The sequence below is a fragment of the Triturus cristatus genome, chromosome 4_1, assembly GCF_964204655.1.
Source record: "Triturus cristatus chromosome 4_1, aTriCri1.1, whole genome shotgun sequence".
Lineage (NCBI taxonomy): Eukaryota > Metazoa > Chordata > Amphibia > Caudata > Salamandridae > Triturus > Triturus cristatus.
Genome location: NC_140585.1, coordinates 1,111,968,764 through 1,111,984,367, shown reverse-complemented (window position 1 = coordinate 1,111,984,367; position 15,604 = coordinate 1,111,968,764). Strand labels below are relative to the sequence as shown.

General features: G+C 47.0%; 1 protein-coding gene across 3 annotated transcripts in view; it reads left to right on the top strand.

The window, feature by feature from the left end:
- The window catches only part of BCAP29 (B cell receptor associated protein 29), a 284,369-nt gene that overhangs the window by 235,752 nt on the left and 33,013 nt on the right, over positions 1 to 15,604 (top strand). The window lies entirely within an intron of this gene.

Here is a 15,604-nt window from a genome sequence, read left to right as displayed (position 1 = left end):
GCCGATGCATTAAAACGTTTCTGGCGACACCTACTCAATGAGCCCATGGCTGCTTAGAAAATAAAATACTAACAAATTAATAACGTTTAAATAGATAAATAGGCACAGTGGAAACTGGAGAATTTAAAAATGTTCGGTAAATGAGAATTAATTTGAAATTGGAGGTTAAAAATGTAGGTGGTATCCTCAGATTGATTGATTTGGGAGCAGTGAAAGTGCTTCAAACAGAATTTAGTGTGGTCAATTGAGTTTTGAAAAGCTCCAACATTCAATTAAAATTTGGATTTCTAAAAATATTTGTGAATTAAATAAAATATTTAATCATTTATGTTTTTGACGAATGCTTGTTTCTGTAATTTCGTGTATTGTTTTGTGGTACACATCTAAACTGCTTGGGCTGTCGTCACCGGATACCAATAAGGACTCATTAGAATTATTTCTGAAACAGAAAGGAGGAAGATTTTGAAGAAAATGCAGGATAATGTATTTTCCCCCATTGATTGACAAGGAAGTGCGGGACATTTTAGGCGCGAGAAAATACTATTCATTGGGCTTTAAAAAAATCGGGGAGTTTCCCGCGTGAATCGGCGAGTTTAGTGTAGAAATGTCGTTGTTCCCTTCGGGTCCTGCCCAGCCCGGCTTTCCATACATAGTGTCTTTGGCACATATTCTATCACGATTCGCCTGGTCTGCTGCTTTCCCATGTGTGTTCAGGGCAGGGCTCTTTGTGAACCACCACCAAGTCATACTGTGCTGCTTGTATTAACCTCTGCACCTTCTTTTGACTCCGTTTGAAATGTAGACCTGTACCGCACTGTTGCACTGGGCACCGTTCGCGCCAGAGGTGCTGTGGGTGTGAAACCACTCGGGGGTGTCAATAAATCACGCTGCAGGGAGTAGGCTAGCTTCATGCTTCTCCCTTACCTTAGGTTCCTCCCTACGCCTTTTGGTGGTGCTGTCTTTTTACCACCCCTCCCCGTGTGCTCATGTGTACATTTTAGCAGGCCTGCCTGATAAAAGTGATTAACTATTTAGGATAGTTTCCATTTCTGCTTTAAAGCAACAAAAAAAGAAACCTATTTAGCAGCGTTGCCGGAAGTCATTTTCTCCACGAGGCCGTATTTGAGTCCAAACACGGCAACACTGCAGTCAGCTGTTGTTGGCGCTGATCTTGCGATATCGTGTGCTCTCGATGGTAGATAACCCTGTTGTTAGTTTACAGTGGTGGAGCCTGCCCGTAAGGTGTCCACAAACAGCACATTGCTACTCCTGGATCCGCTCACACAGGGCCTCTTCTCCGGCCCAGTCAGATCTCCACACGTGACCGCAGCACTCCCCAGGCCCTGAACTTTCAAAGCAGTCATTCAACTAAAATTGCACTTTGCAAATGTATTAGTCATTGCTGCCCTGTGCGGATGTCGGGCGCCTCGGAAATGATGGATCGAGTTCTAGAAACGGATCTTCAATTCTAAACAAGTAATTGTAATGAAAACGCATCCTACTTCAATGTGGCAGCATATTAAAAGATACATTTACAGATGCTCTTTCCAATGCTTTTCGTGCAAAAAATGCTGTTAATCACATTCAAGTGTGCTTTATTGGCTATATAGTATGCATGTGTGAGATACAGAATTGAATTTGACAAACGGAGTGATGGTTGATTGTACACTTTATGTAAAATAAATAATCTTTTGTGTATTCCATTGGAAGTAATTCTGGAAAGATGCACCAAATACCAGTAGCATGAAGTGAGAGTTTTAATTATCTGGGTGCATCCAAAGCCCTCTCCATGCATTGTGTGAAGAATTTGATAACAGTACATCTTGCAGACAATTGGGCTGTCGAGCCAGACCTAAGAAGCGTCCAACAAATGGAGATATCTATATCAGATGTTTTAGTGCTTGACTGTGAATACAGACAGAACTAGCCCGGGCTGCTTTGCACGAGCGGTCTCCACGGTGTTTTCTGCATGAGTAGCATTGCTTGCAGGATGTACGGGCTATTTTGGTACTTTCAGTAAAATGTTGTGTATTAGACTGAGGCTGTGAACTGCACCCCCTTATGATGAGGTTACTTTTCGCAGACATTATTAAGCTCCGCGCTCAGGGGCGGCTCCTTGAGAGCGGAGGAGCGTCGCCCCGCCTGCTGCGAATGCAGCAGGCACACACAAATAAGTAAAATGACACATCAGTGACATTTTACTTACAAGCGCAGTGTGAGTGCAGGAGGTGGGTCTGAGTCATGCGATTGCAGGATTACAGCTATCCCTGCGGTGCACATGTCGGGTTGGCTGGCTAGCTTGCTACGGCCAGCCCGACATGCGCAGTGTGCACCCAGCAATCCCATGGCTGTGAAACAGCTGGAAGATTAATGGCACAGGTCCCCAGCCTCAAAATGAACACTGGGTTAGCCTGCTCCCACCAATCATGGATTGCATGTTGGTGTTTCCCAGAGCAGGAAGGAAGTCCTTCCTTTCCTGCTCGAGGACGCTGATATGGGGAAAGTGCCGCACCCGGGGGAACAGTAAATATGGTGAGGTTGGTGCTGTTGTGCCCCACCATATTTTTATAGTTTTAGTCACCACTGCCCGCGTTGTGTGTCACGATAATGTTAGAAGATGCTACAAAATGTGGATGACAAAACATTAACTTCTCTCACTGAAACTAACAGCACCACATCTTTATGGAATGCTGTCCGCATTTATTTGTCCTTAGCAAGCAACTAGCCTGTTTCTTAGAAATAATTGCAGGCAGTGTTTGCAAGAGGTGTTTTTGGAATGTGAGGTTGGCTAGTGCTTTTTCAATGCTTGCAGTTACACTTTTTGTGCAAACACCAACATGCACATCAAAGACAGACAGCCCAGCCCGGTAGTAGCGGGCTATGACCTTCACCATCTAGCCCTTGTTTGCAGGGTTTTGACTGTTTTGCTTTTTTACTTTTGTTGTTCGCTCCTCCCCTCATCCGGTACTCCCCTCATCAAGTCAGAGAGGGCCCATCTTGCCAGCACCTATTCCCCCCTTTCCCTTACTGTCTGGGATAAATACACAAAGACTAACAGCCAGCTACATTTCGTCATGTGACTGAGGATACAGTCTGCAGGCACAAAATGCCTCTAAAAGGCATTTTCAGAATTGACTTAAAATCCGACTTTACCATTAAAGAGGGGTTTACATTACAAATCTTAAGACACCAAACTGGACATTCCTACCTGTTCCCAATTGCTCCCAATTGAAAGTTATCACTTATTAAATGTAATAGGTTAACCCAATGTTATCATATAGGAGAGGCAGTCCTTGAAGTAGTGAAAATCAAATGAGTTTTTCACTACTAGGACATGTAAAAGTTAAAATTACATGCCCAACTTTTTAAATGCACTGCACCCTGCCCTATTGACTATTTAGGGCCTACACTAGGGTTGACTTACATGTCTTGTATAAAGGAAGGTTTAGGCCTGGCAAAAGGTTTATATTGCCTGGTCGAAATGGCAGTTTAAACTGCTCACACAGACTCCAGTGGCAGGCCTGAGATGTTTAAAGGGCAACTTCATCCCCCTCGGTACATGTAGTGTAAGTACAGTTCAGGCGGTGTGCTATGGCATTCGCAGATATTGTATTTTTGTGTTTAAGCCAAACCCACACACACTTGTTTCATACAACTTAAAGCCCTGACTCTGGGGCACAGTAGAATATTGTAAAATTAAGCAAAGGATGAGCTTGTATCTTCTATTTTGCTATTTGCTGATCACTTAATGCCAGTGCTATCGGGGAACAGGGACTCCAACCCCCAGGCTGCCACGCGGCGCGTACGCCGCCTTTGTTGTTTCCTTGCGCCAGGAGGTGCATAAACTCTGCCCAGGGCTCTCGCAGTGCGGGAGCTCATATCTTCTATTTGCTGATCACTTACTGCCAGTGCTATCGGGGGAGCAGGGACTCCAACCCCCTGGCTGCCATGCGGCGCACACGCCGCCAACGCTGTTTCCTCGTGCCAGGAGGCGCATAAACTCTGCCCAGGGCTCCCGCAGCACGGGATGCCTGCAGGTGTGCCCGGGCTATGCCTGGGCCAAGGGCGGGCCAGTCTGCGCCTGTCCGAGATCGGACATGGCTGGGCTGGGCCCCTTGGTTTGTCACTGGAAATCCTCTACCACTTCTCTAAGGTAACACCTTTGTGCCTATTTCTACGCTCCAGAGCATCCTAAATCTACTCTCCAGTGGCAGCTGCAGCGGACAAGGAGCAGGTAGGAAGGCTGTTTGCCATAACCAGTCCTGTATTGTTATTGGCATCAAGCACGTCTGTCTGCAAGCTGGGGGTCTTTGGCACTCCTATACCTTGGAGATAACTTTGAATCTAAATAAGTCAATTATCATAATCAACTATAACTTCTGGCAGCTCTTGGGCCAGAGACTTGTTATCAAGTACAGTAATTTGGTCTTATCCTGGTAAAACTCAAGACCTTAGCCCCTGGGAGGGCCCCGGCAGGCACCACAGCGTCAGTGGTAACCATGGACTCATTTCTCCAGCATGCCGCAGCTGTGTTGGGTAAGGAGATTGAACTTGTAAATCGCCGTCTTTCCAGGTCTCCTACCACTGTTTCATCCCTTATGCTCGCAGACACTCGATCATCTCTGGTTGGAGCTGAGGGTGATTCTTTAAATTTCTAGGGATTGCGAGAGAACATGCAGGATTTTACTGGGACAAATAGCCAACCAATAGCTCAACAGCTACCTCTTTCTCTGGCCATTATAATTAATAACCAGGAGGATGAAAATGTACCTTTAAATCAAAGGCACGAGGCAGTTACCTCCAGTAAGCACTCGGTTAGCCTAAAAGTTGCTGGTCCTACAACAAGCGGGAGCCTAATAGTGGCTGAGCTGGGCAGCTCAGGGACTGGCATAAAACGAAAATCTCTAACAACGGGGGGTAAGGCCAAAAGATCAAGACCCAACTTGACACCCCATGTGTCGTCATTCACTCAAACACTGACCAAGGCAGATCTGATGGGCGTTTTAGAAGCTTTCCAGGAGTCGTTGAAGACTATACTGGACATTAAACTGGGTTCGTTAATCCAACTGTTAAATTCCTATGAAAAGGGCCTATCTGATCTCAAATTCTGTGTTTCAAAAGGAGGGGTAGTTGCCAATCCTGAACCAGGCCCCCATTGGTTCCTCTAATCCTGGATAGTTCTATCCCGTCAGGCCCACCTATAAACATCAGGGGACTTCAACAAACGTCAAAGGGAGAGGTTCCCGCAAGCCTCCTAGTTCCCGTCCAGGATGTTAACCATGGTCACACGGATAGGCCGGCCACGCGGGATCATTCAGCCTTCGAGAACCATCTATCTGGGGGCCACCCACAGGGGGGAAGGGAGGCCCTGTGCAAATTTTTACCGGTTATTAATTTGCCAGCTGAATCAACGCCCTATGTTGTGGTATTGGGGAACGTGCCAACTCTCCCCCAGGGCATTAAGGAGGTTTTTTTCCAATTAAAGAACAAAGTCCTACATTGGCTCTCGAATAACACCACCTTAGGACTGAGGGTGGAGAAAAATATTAATATGGTGCGTAGGGTTAACTGGATCGGCAGTTCCTTTAAACCATTTATGGGTGATTGTGTTATTATAAATTTTAACAGGCCCCATATCGCGGAAAGGATCCTAGCATCAGATTTGCACCTTGTTCCTGTAGGTCATAAGTCGTGAATTATGGCTTTACCCCTCGGCTTTTTCTATAAACCAGACTCCTTGGGCCACAATCATATGGACATTGTCAACATGGTCCCAGTTAACAGATGGTTTCCGGTAGACCGACTCAACAGGACCGTTCGTCTAAACCTGCCCCCCACCCTAGTCCACCGGAACCTGATGCTGTTGAGAAGACAGGATCTTGGTCCACCCCCTCTGGAGCCATCAAACCGGTTTAACTCCCTGGCTGCAATGGATGCCTGTGATTGACTTGGCAGCCCCTCCCCATGGACACAGTGAAACTCATCGACCAGCGGGTTTCTCCACGGCAAAGCCATGGGTGTTTGGGTGAAAGTGTTAACAACTTTATATCCTGGAATGTTGCAGTACTTGCCAAAACGTTTTCTGATCCATCCTGGATTGCATTTGTGAAGCAATTTTGTGTGCTATGCTTGCAGGAAACATGGCTGATGGATTTTAGTCAATTTTTAGAAGGTTACAAGTCCTTTTTCGTCCCAGCATCCCCCTTTTTGGCTGGCAGACCAAAGGGTGGTCTTGTAATGTATATTTCTCTAGCTGTGAAATGTAAGATAGTGGTCCTGTCCTCATTGAGTCCGTGTATACAGTCTCTGGCGCTAAGCAGGGGGTCGATTAAATTGGGTCTTATTAATTTTTATAATTCACCATCATGTTCCAATGGTGGGTGTAATATCACTACAATAAGTTCTTTCATAAGGCAACACTGTAATACCGCTCTTCAAAATCTTATGATTGCTGGGGACTTCAACATCCACCCATGTGGAGACCCGGGGGCTGTAATGTTAGCCGATCTGGGTTGTCCACGTGTGAGGGGAATTCATTTTGAACATTCTTCACAGGGGGACATGTTGAATGATCTCCTCCGCAAATTTAATGTCTCTTCTGTCATTATGTGACCCTTGCAGCAAGGCTGTTGTTCGTCATTCAAAGGGAGGGGCGGTGGTTCACTCATCAACTTTATTCTAATTTCATCGTCTGTACAAGTTTTGTTTGCGGGATTCAAGATACAAGCAAGTGCTCACAGTGACCACAACCCCCTGTGTGTTGAAATCCGTGGTCCCTTATTAATGCCAAAAAAAGCTGGGCATTGTGGGTCTGTGAGACCTACAGATGGCAGAAGACGGCTCAAGTGGTCACAGATCTCCCCAGATGTATTTTATAAGTCAGTGAAAGATTCATGTGCCAGTGAGCTAGCACTGTGTACCTCTCAGTATACAACCCCAGGGGAGGTCATCAGTGCATTTAACACCATTTCTGCTAAAATAGGTGACCTTTTAAGCACACTGACGCCAAGCTATTCAGACACCTAGATGGTTTGACTCTTCCTGTTCTCTTGCAGTGCGAAAGCTGCAGGAAGCCTTAAACTGTAGTCCGAGATATCAGGTCCTGGTCAGATTGTAGCGAAGAGACTGTAAAATGGAACTGGCCATGCGTAAGTCCTCTTTGAAGGAAGAAGCATGGAGGGTGTTAATCGAGGCTATCACTTTGAGGGATAGCTCTAGATTTTGAAGCATTATTAATAGTCCCTTTCTAAATCACGATGAAGGCAGTGCAGTAGGTACACATATCACAGAGGATGAGTGGGTGCTCCATTTTGAAACCATGTTTGAGAGCCATTTGGAGCTAAACCGTTTGCCAAACCATGGGGCAGCTATTTCGGATCTGGTCTTTAGTATAGGAGATTTCAAGGAGGGTATCGTCGGGCTGACAAGTAACAAAGCCCCTGGACCCGATGGTATCCCTCCGGATCTCTTCAAATCAGATCCAACTTTCTGGGCTCCGGTCCTTGCTGCAGTAGCCAACGCTGCGGAAAGGACAGGTTGCCCTGAGTCCAGGGCTACCTCGACCATTGTGCCAGTCTTCAGAAACGGAAACCATGACAGCACCCACTGTTACAGACCAATTTTGTTGCTGGACTCAGTGGTGGGCCGAGTGCTTGAAGAAAGGCTGACGAGCTGGGCAGTGGAACATGACACGTTATCAGATGTTCAGTATGGGTTCCGCCCAGGCAGGTCTACGGTGGCTCAGTGCCTTAACCTAACCATGATTCTTAATAAATCAAGGTTGCCCGCTCTGGTACCATATATCTAGCATTCATGCCTCTGTCTTCCGCGTTTGATCGCATGAATAGGACCAAACTTTGGCAGTCCATGATAGAAATCGGGGTAGACAGGAACATTCTTTTTTTTTTCTTAATTTTTTTATTTTTTCTTAAATTTCTTTTTTTTTTTTTTTTTAAGAAGATCTACATCTTGCAACTAAGGCCCATGTTAGATTCTCGCAGGACTTAAGAGTCTTACATCATTTTTATATAAGGAGAGGCGTACGCCAAGGGTGCATTTTAGCACCCTTTTAGTTTAATTTATACATTAATAATTTAGACAAAGCCCTATTGTTAATGGGGGTATATTATCCGCATGTTGGCCCTGGGACTCATTATTTTAACAGTTTTAGATTTTTTACTGAGGGTCAAGGGTACACTTATTTAACTTTGCACTTCAGGTTTTGAACTAATATGGTTTCATATGCTGAAGCCGAATAAAGTTGTTTGACTGAGTGTTGCAAAAGATCACAAGACTATTCGATCTTTCAGAAGAAGTTGACTGCACAGAAACTGGCTCACAAAGCAGGATCTTGTGGGCAATTAATAGAATAATTACTTTATATAGGTAAGCTCTTCCCCTTGACACTTCCACACTAACTAGAACAGTTTTTAAAACGGACTGTAAATTATTAGAATGAACACAAAGATGGGCTTTAGTTTCCAGTCCAGTATTCAATATGTAGTCCTATTCCTGTAAATTCCCCGGTTAATGTAATCTGGTGGCAGAAGTGCAGAATCCTGACACATGATCTCTAAAGATTCAATCATAGACATTACAGTTGGGACAAGCATGGGACAGTGAGGAATCTATGTATACCAAAGAATTGATCCGCTGTTAATTCACTGAATAGGTGCCTGACTCCTTAACTGATCTAAGAAAGGCCCCTTTTATGGAAGCAATGAAGTTCCTAAGTTAATTAGCTTGCCAGGATAACAAAGAAACAGCAGAGAAGAGATTCCGGCATTGCTGGCCTACCTCAAGAATAGGTGGCTGTTTGCAGTTTTGATCCAAAGAAAATCTCTCTATCTCATCTGCCTAAGAGGGATCAGAGGGATATCCCACACAAGTTGCTCTTTTCAGAGAGTGTAACTGTACTTAAGCATTGTCGTGAAGGTCTGTAGCCGTGTCAGACTATCTGGATGCCTATATCAGATAAATTTACTTACTAAAAAATACACACAGAAGATTTATAGTGTCAAAGATTAGCCTGAAGATCTGCTATTAACCGTCCCTCCTGGACTTACAGTGGACTCCCCTGCTGGTGCTCTGATCTAGTCCCATTCTCAAAGGGAAATGTTGCTTTTTCTTAAGTAGGGAAGACTCCCGAGCCAGAGGGTGCTGGTTACAGTGGCACACCCCCACCATGTAGGCTGGTCTAGTTTGCTGCTAATCAATGCAAAACCGATATAAGACGGAAACCATTCTTTATGTGCTGAGTTGGTGAACTCTGTTCAGCTATTTATACAAACAGCAACAGCCCTGTGTGTTGCCATTTCAAAAGGTTTAAGGCAGACTTATTTCCTATAACCCTAATAACTAAAATAATTTCCAAATATTATTCTTATAATCAAAGAGACCTAGTCATCGGTTTTGGTATGCTCTCACAATCCTCATACGTGAAGAGGCGGATAATGTGGTGGCTCTGTTTGAGATGTCCAACTCCTGTGGTCAGATGTATCTCAAAGCATTTAAGAGAAGTTTTTTGACTGAACTTCACCAGTGCGAGAACTGAGGTCTTATTGTTGTCCTCTGTTCCCGACCCTTCCACTGCTTTCCTTCTTTGCAATGACGTGATTGAAGTTGACAATGCTTCAGAATCTGCATAGCTTTATCCTTAGATGTCCATCACCATAGTACTCTTTGTTTGTTCCCCCTTAATCCGTTTTAGTCAATTTGTTTAAGAATCTATTGTAAAATGTCAACAATAAAGCAGATTATTAAAAGTGTGACCTTCTTTTCAATAATATTTGATTGGTTGTGTACCTTTTGTATATGGGTGTAATTTAATTTCCAGTTATGAGGATGATCAGTGCTTAAGGTGAGAGCGTCCATTTGACAAGCAGTGGTAATTTTGAACAAAAGAGACACTCTTAAGTTCTGGTTTAAGTATGCAAACATAATTCACATGTATGAGCCTGTACTTTAGGGTTGATCCAAAGATCGAGTTTCAGAAAACCTCTGTTCGAGGCATATGAGCTGCAGATTGTACACTTAGCATAGATCGCCATCTGGTGTTGGGCCCGGATGTTTGCAGTTTGTTTTTCTTCTTGGACAGTCTTTGGAAGTCACGAGTTTGGTGACTCCTCCTTCGGTCCGTACTGCGCATGGGCTTCGGCTCCATCCTCAGATTGTTTTTTTCCGCCATCGGGCTCGGATATGATACTTCGTGCTCCGGCTTCGAACTTCTACGGTTCCAGCCTCGACGGAAAATCCTCGTTTCTTCGAGTTTCTTCATCATCATCTTCATCTCTCGAAGCGGCACTTTCTCCATCCCGTACATCGGCACCGGCCTTCGGGCCCTCCTCGACTCCGGTCCCGGCCGATGGAAAGGACTCAGTTCAAAAAGTGCCCAAAATGTGGGTCTAAATTTCCCCACACCGACCTCCATCAGGTGTGTAATCTTTGCCTCTCTCCAGAACACGAGGCCAGAGACTGCCCCGCCTGTAAGTCTTTTCGATCGAAGAAGACCATCCGGGATCGAAAAGCTCGACGCACCATGGCGCACTCATCGTCTGCAGCTCCACCGGACATCTTCGGAGACGGCGCCGAAGCTTCGGGGCAAATACACACCGAGCAGGAGGAAGACGTTGTCAGCGCTTCCGAGGCCGACGACTCCGACGTGGAGGACATCACACCGGCGCAGCGGGTCGTGAGTACTGTGCCCCCTCCCACCCCCGCGCCCAAAACCAAAGAGACTCAGGTTACACCCTCGCCTGCTGGCCTGGGCAAAACCAAGACCAAAGCTTCTATCACCCCACCTTCGGGCCCGGTGTCGAAGCCTCCAAAGTCTCACGGCAGCTCGGGATCGAGCCAGCCGACGCCCGGTGCCGAAAAACCGCATCCGGCACTGAAGAAAGTAATATCCAGCTCGACTCCGAAGCCACCGGTGCCGAAGCCTGGACTCTCGGCGCCGACCAAACACAAATCAGTCGGCACCGACGCTCCGGCGCCGAAAACTCCCTCGACGCCGAAAAAACCGGAGGCCCCAAAAAAGCATGGCGTACAGAAACCATCGAAGCCCTCGGTTCCGAAATCACCGGTGCCGACGGACGATTCGGCACCATTGGCTCTGTTTACACCAGACCCTTTACAAAAGACTCTGTCCAAAGATCCAAAGACTGGGCTATTGACTTTAATTATCAAGAAAAGACGCCTTGATACTCCGGCTCCTCCTCCACCGCCCAAACGGAAGGACTCTGCTACTTCTCCCCTCAGAGTGCCCTCCCCACTACCGCCTCCCCTACCTCCTCCACCTCCTCCACCCCCTCCCCCTCCCAGGTCTCCGCCACCTTTACCTCATTACTCTCCGTCCCCGTCCCCAGATCCAGACGACGGGGACCCGAACAATTACCCGGCGGACGCCCCAATGGATCCCACTCCACCGGGGACCCCAGACCCATGGGAGGATTACAATAACCCTGATATACCCGATATACCTCAGGACGACCTATACCCATCCGGCCGTCTCCTCCAGAGGACTCCTTAGGGTTTCATCATTTACTGCAGAGAGCAGCACACTACCATGGGGTGGACATGCACACTGAACCAGTGGAAGACGACTTCTTACTGGATACATTTGACATACAGGACAAATCCACATCTATTTTACCCATGCTTAAGGGTGTCACCAAGCATGCCGCAGAGGTGTTCAAAGACCCTGTCAGGGCCAGGGTACTAAACCCTAGAATAGAGAAAAAGTACAAGGCGGCACCCACAGACCCTGCATACATTAAGGGCCCTGCTCCCTTAGATTCCCTAGTTGTCTCTACAGCTAGAAAGCGGGCTAACTCCCAGTCCTCAGGAGAAGCCCCACCGCCAGACAAGGAATCCAAACTCCTAGACGCGTCTGGCAAACGTACCGCCTCTCAAGCTGCAAACATGTGGCGCATTGCAAACACACAAGCGCTACTTGCGCGCTATGACAGAGCACACTACGACGAACTTGAGGCTCTTATGCAGCACCTTCCCGAGAAACACAAGCGTAGGGCTCATGAACTAATACAGGAGGGTAAACTAATTACAAACACCTCCATTAAGTGTGCCCTCGATGCAGCCGACACTGCTTCTAGAGCCATAAATACCAGTGTCCTGCTTCGTCGCCATGCCTGGCTCAGGATCTCAGGGTTCAAGCCTGAAGTCCAGGCGTCCATACTCAATCACCCCTTTGACCAACAAACTCTCTTTGGGCCAAAGGTAGACGAAGCGTTGGAAAAGATGAAAAAGGACACAGACACAGCAAAGTCTATGGGGGCACTCCAAACACAAGCCTCTAAACGTTCCTTTCGACGCTCCTCCTTTCGTGGCACAGGCAGAGGCTTCTCCACCGATAGCACCTCTACCTCCTACAAGTCCCCTCCTCAAAATACCTTTTCAAAGGGCAACCAAAGGGGTGGTTACAGAGGCAACAACAATAAGGGCAGGGGCAAAACTAACACCACCCGTTCTGCCACCCCGCCCACACAATGACTTCCCTCCGCTCCCCCCAGACCATTCCACTACGGTCGGGGGCAGGCTACAAAACTTTATCCATGCATGGGAGGCCATAACATCGGACAAATGGGTGACCCAAATCATTCGGTCAGGGTACTGTCTCGAGCTAACATCTACCCCACCCAATATCCCACCAAGGCACCGTCCAATGTCTCAAGAACATTCCACACTGCTCAAACAGGAGGTACTCTCCCTCCTCCAAAAACACGCTATAGAACAGGTCCCCGTCGATCAGCAAAATCTAGGGGTTTACTCCCTATATTTCTTAATACCAAAGAAAGACGGGACCCTCAGGCCCATTCTGGACCTCCGGCCTCTAAATGCCTACATACATTCAGACCATTTCCACATGGTCACCCTACAACAAGTCCTCCCGCTCCTCTGTCAGGGAGACTTTCTCACAACCTTGGATCTGAAAGACGCATACTTTCACGTTCCAATACACCCCTCTCACAGGAAATACCTCAGGTTCGTGGTGGACGGGCAACATTACCAATTCACGGTTCTCCCCTTCGGGGTCACCACTGCACCACGGGTGTTTACCAAATGCCTAGCGGTAGTAGCAGCACACCTCAGACATCAACACATTCACGTCTTCCCTTACTTAGACGACTGGCTGATAAAAGCCGCGTCCTACCACCAATGTGTGCAACATACAAACAGCACCATCCAACTGCTCCACCAGCTAGGCTTCACGGTGAACTACCAAAAGTCCCACCTCATACCATCTCACACAAAGCAATATCTCGGGGCCACTATAGACACCTCCAAAGGTATTGCCTATCCAAACTCAGCCAGAATCACAAGCATTCAAGCCTTACGCAAAACATTTCTTCCCCAACACTCTCTTCCAGCAAGAGTGTTCATGAAGCTCATAGGAATGATGGCGTCTTGCATCTTCATAGTGCCCCATGCAAGACTCCACATGCGTCCACTTCAAGAGTGCCTAGCACAACAGTGGAACCAGGCCCAGGGTCAGCTGACGGATCTGGTGTTGGTGGACGGCCGCACACATCACTCTTTGCAGTGGTGGAACACCACAAACCTTTCCAAAGGGCGGCCGTTCCTGGACCCGGTTCCTCAGGTGATTCTAACAGCGGACGCATCGCTCTCGGCTGGGGAGCGCACCTCCTACACCTCACAATGCAAGGTCTATGGACGCCACAGCAAAAATCGCTCCACATCAACCATCTGGAGCTCTTGGCGATCTTTCTAGCCCTAAAATCTTTCCAAAAACAGATTTCGGGCAAAGCAGTCCTCATTCGCACAGACAACATGACTGCAATGTATTATATCCAAAAACAGGGGGGGACACACTCTCCCCAGCTCTCCCGCTTAGCCCAGAGCATATGGAGATGGGCAATTCCCCAAAACATCTTTCTCCTGGCACAGCACGTTCCAGGCGTACAAAACACCATGGCAGATCTGCTCAGCAGACAAACGCAACAACTACACGAATGGGAACTGCATCCACAAGTTCTTCACCCATTCTTCCAACAATGGGGGCATCCTCAGATAGACCTCTTCGCCACCCACGAAAACAAAAAATGCCCAAGCTTCGCCGCCAGATACCCACACCCATTGTCCAAGGGCAATGCGATATGGATGAACTGGTCAGGCAGATTTGCATACGCCTTTCCACCTCTCCCACTAATTCCATTAGTGGTAAGGAAGCTACAACAACACTCCCTCACACTCATTCTAGTAGCTCCGACGTGGGCCAGGCAGCCGTGGTACACCACGCTACTACAACGGTCAGTGGTACCACATCAAAAACTGCACCTATCCCCATGCCTCCTAACCCAGAACCATGGAGAAATCAGGCACCCGGACCCAGCTCAGCTCAACCTGGCGATCTGGCTCCTGAAATCTTAGAATTCGGATACCTTAACCTTCCCCCTGATTGCATGAACATCATCATGGAAGCCAGACGTCCTACCACTAGAGCATGCTATGCCGCAAAGTGGAAAAGATTTGTAATTTACTGCCGTAACAATACAATCAACCCTTTAGATGCATCCATACAGCACATCATATGCTATCTGCTCCATCTTCACAGGTGTAACCTGGCATATTCATCCATACGCCTACACCTAGCAGCGATCGCTGCTTATCTACAAAACAGACAGCATTTATCACTCTTCAGAGTGCCCGCTATTAAAGCCTTCATGGAAGGCCTTAAACGAGTAATTCCTCCCAGGGCACCACCTTCCCCTGTATGGAATCTAAATTTAGTTCTTACACGACTAATGGGTCCGCCCTTCGAACCAATGCATAAATGCGAGCTACAGTTTCTCACCTGGAAAACAGCTTTTCTCGTAGCTATCACTTCCCTTAGAAGGGTTGGTGAAATACAAGCGTTCACTATACAGGAACCCTTCATACAAATACATCACAGCAAGGTCATACTTCGCACAAATCCGAAGTTTCTGCCCAAGGTCATTTCCCCCTTCCATCTCAATCAATCGGTGGAATTACCTGTCTTCTTCTCGCAACCTCAATCTGTTGCAGAAAGGGCCTTACACACACTCGATGTGAAAAGGGCTTTGCTATACTACATACAAAGAACGCAACCCTTCAGGAAGACTAAACAATTGTTCGTTTCCTTCTCTCCACCACATAAAGGCAACCCCATTTCTAAATCAGGGATAGCTAGGTGGATTGTAAAATGCATACAAATTTGCTATCAAAAGGCAAAAAGAACATTATCTGTTCCGCCTAAAGCCCATTCTACAAGAAAGTTAGGGGCTTCTATGGCTTTTCTAGGGAATATACCCTTAGATGACATCTGCAAAGCAGCCACATGGTCTACACCGCACACCTTCACAAAACATTACTGTGTAGATGTGCATTCCAAGCAGCAAGCTAGAGTGGGCCAGGCTGTACTAAAGACACTTTTTCAAACCACTGCAACGGATACCGGTGGTCGCCGCTAAGGTTGGGTACTGCTATATAATCTATGCTAAGTGTACAATCTGCAGCTCATATGCCTCGAACGGAATATGCTACTTACCAGTATGCATCTGTTCTTGGCATGTAGAGCTGCAGAGTTGTACACGCCCACCCGCCTCCC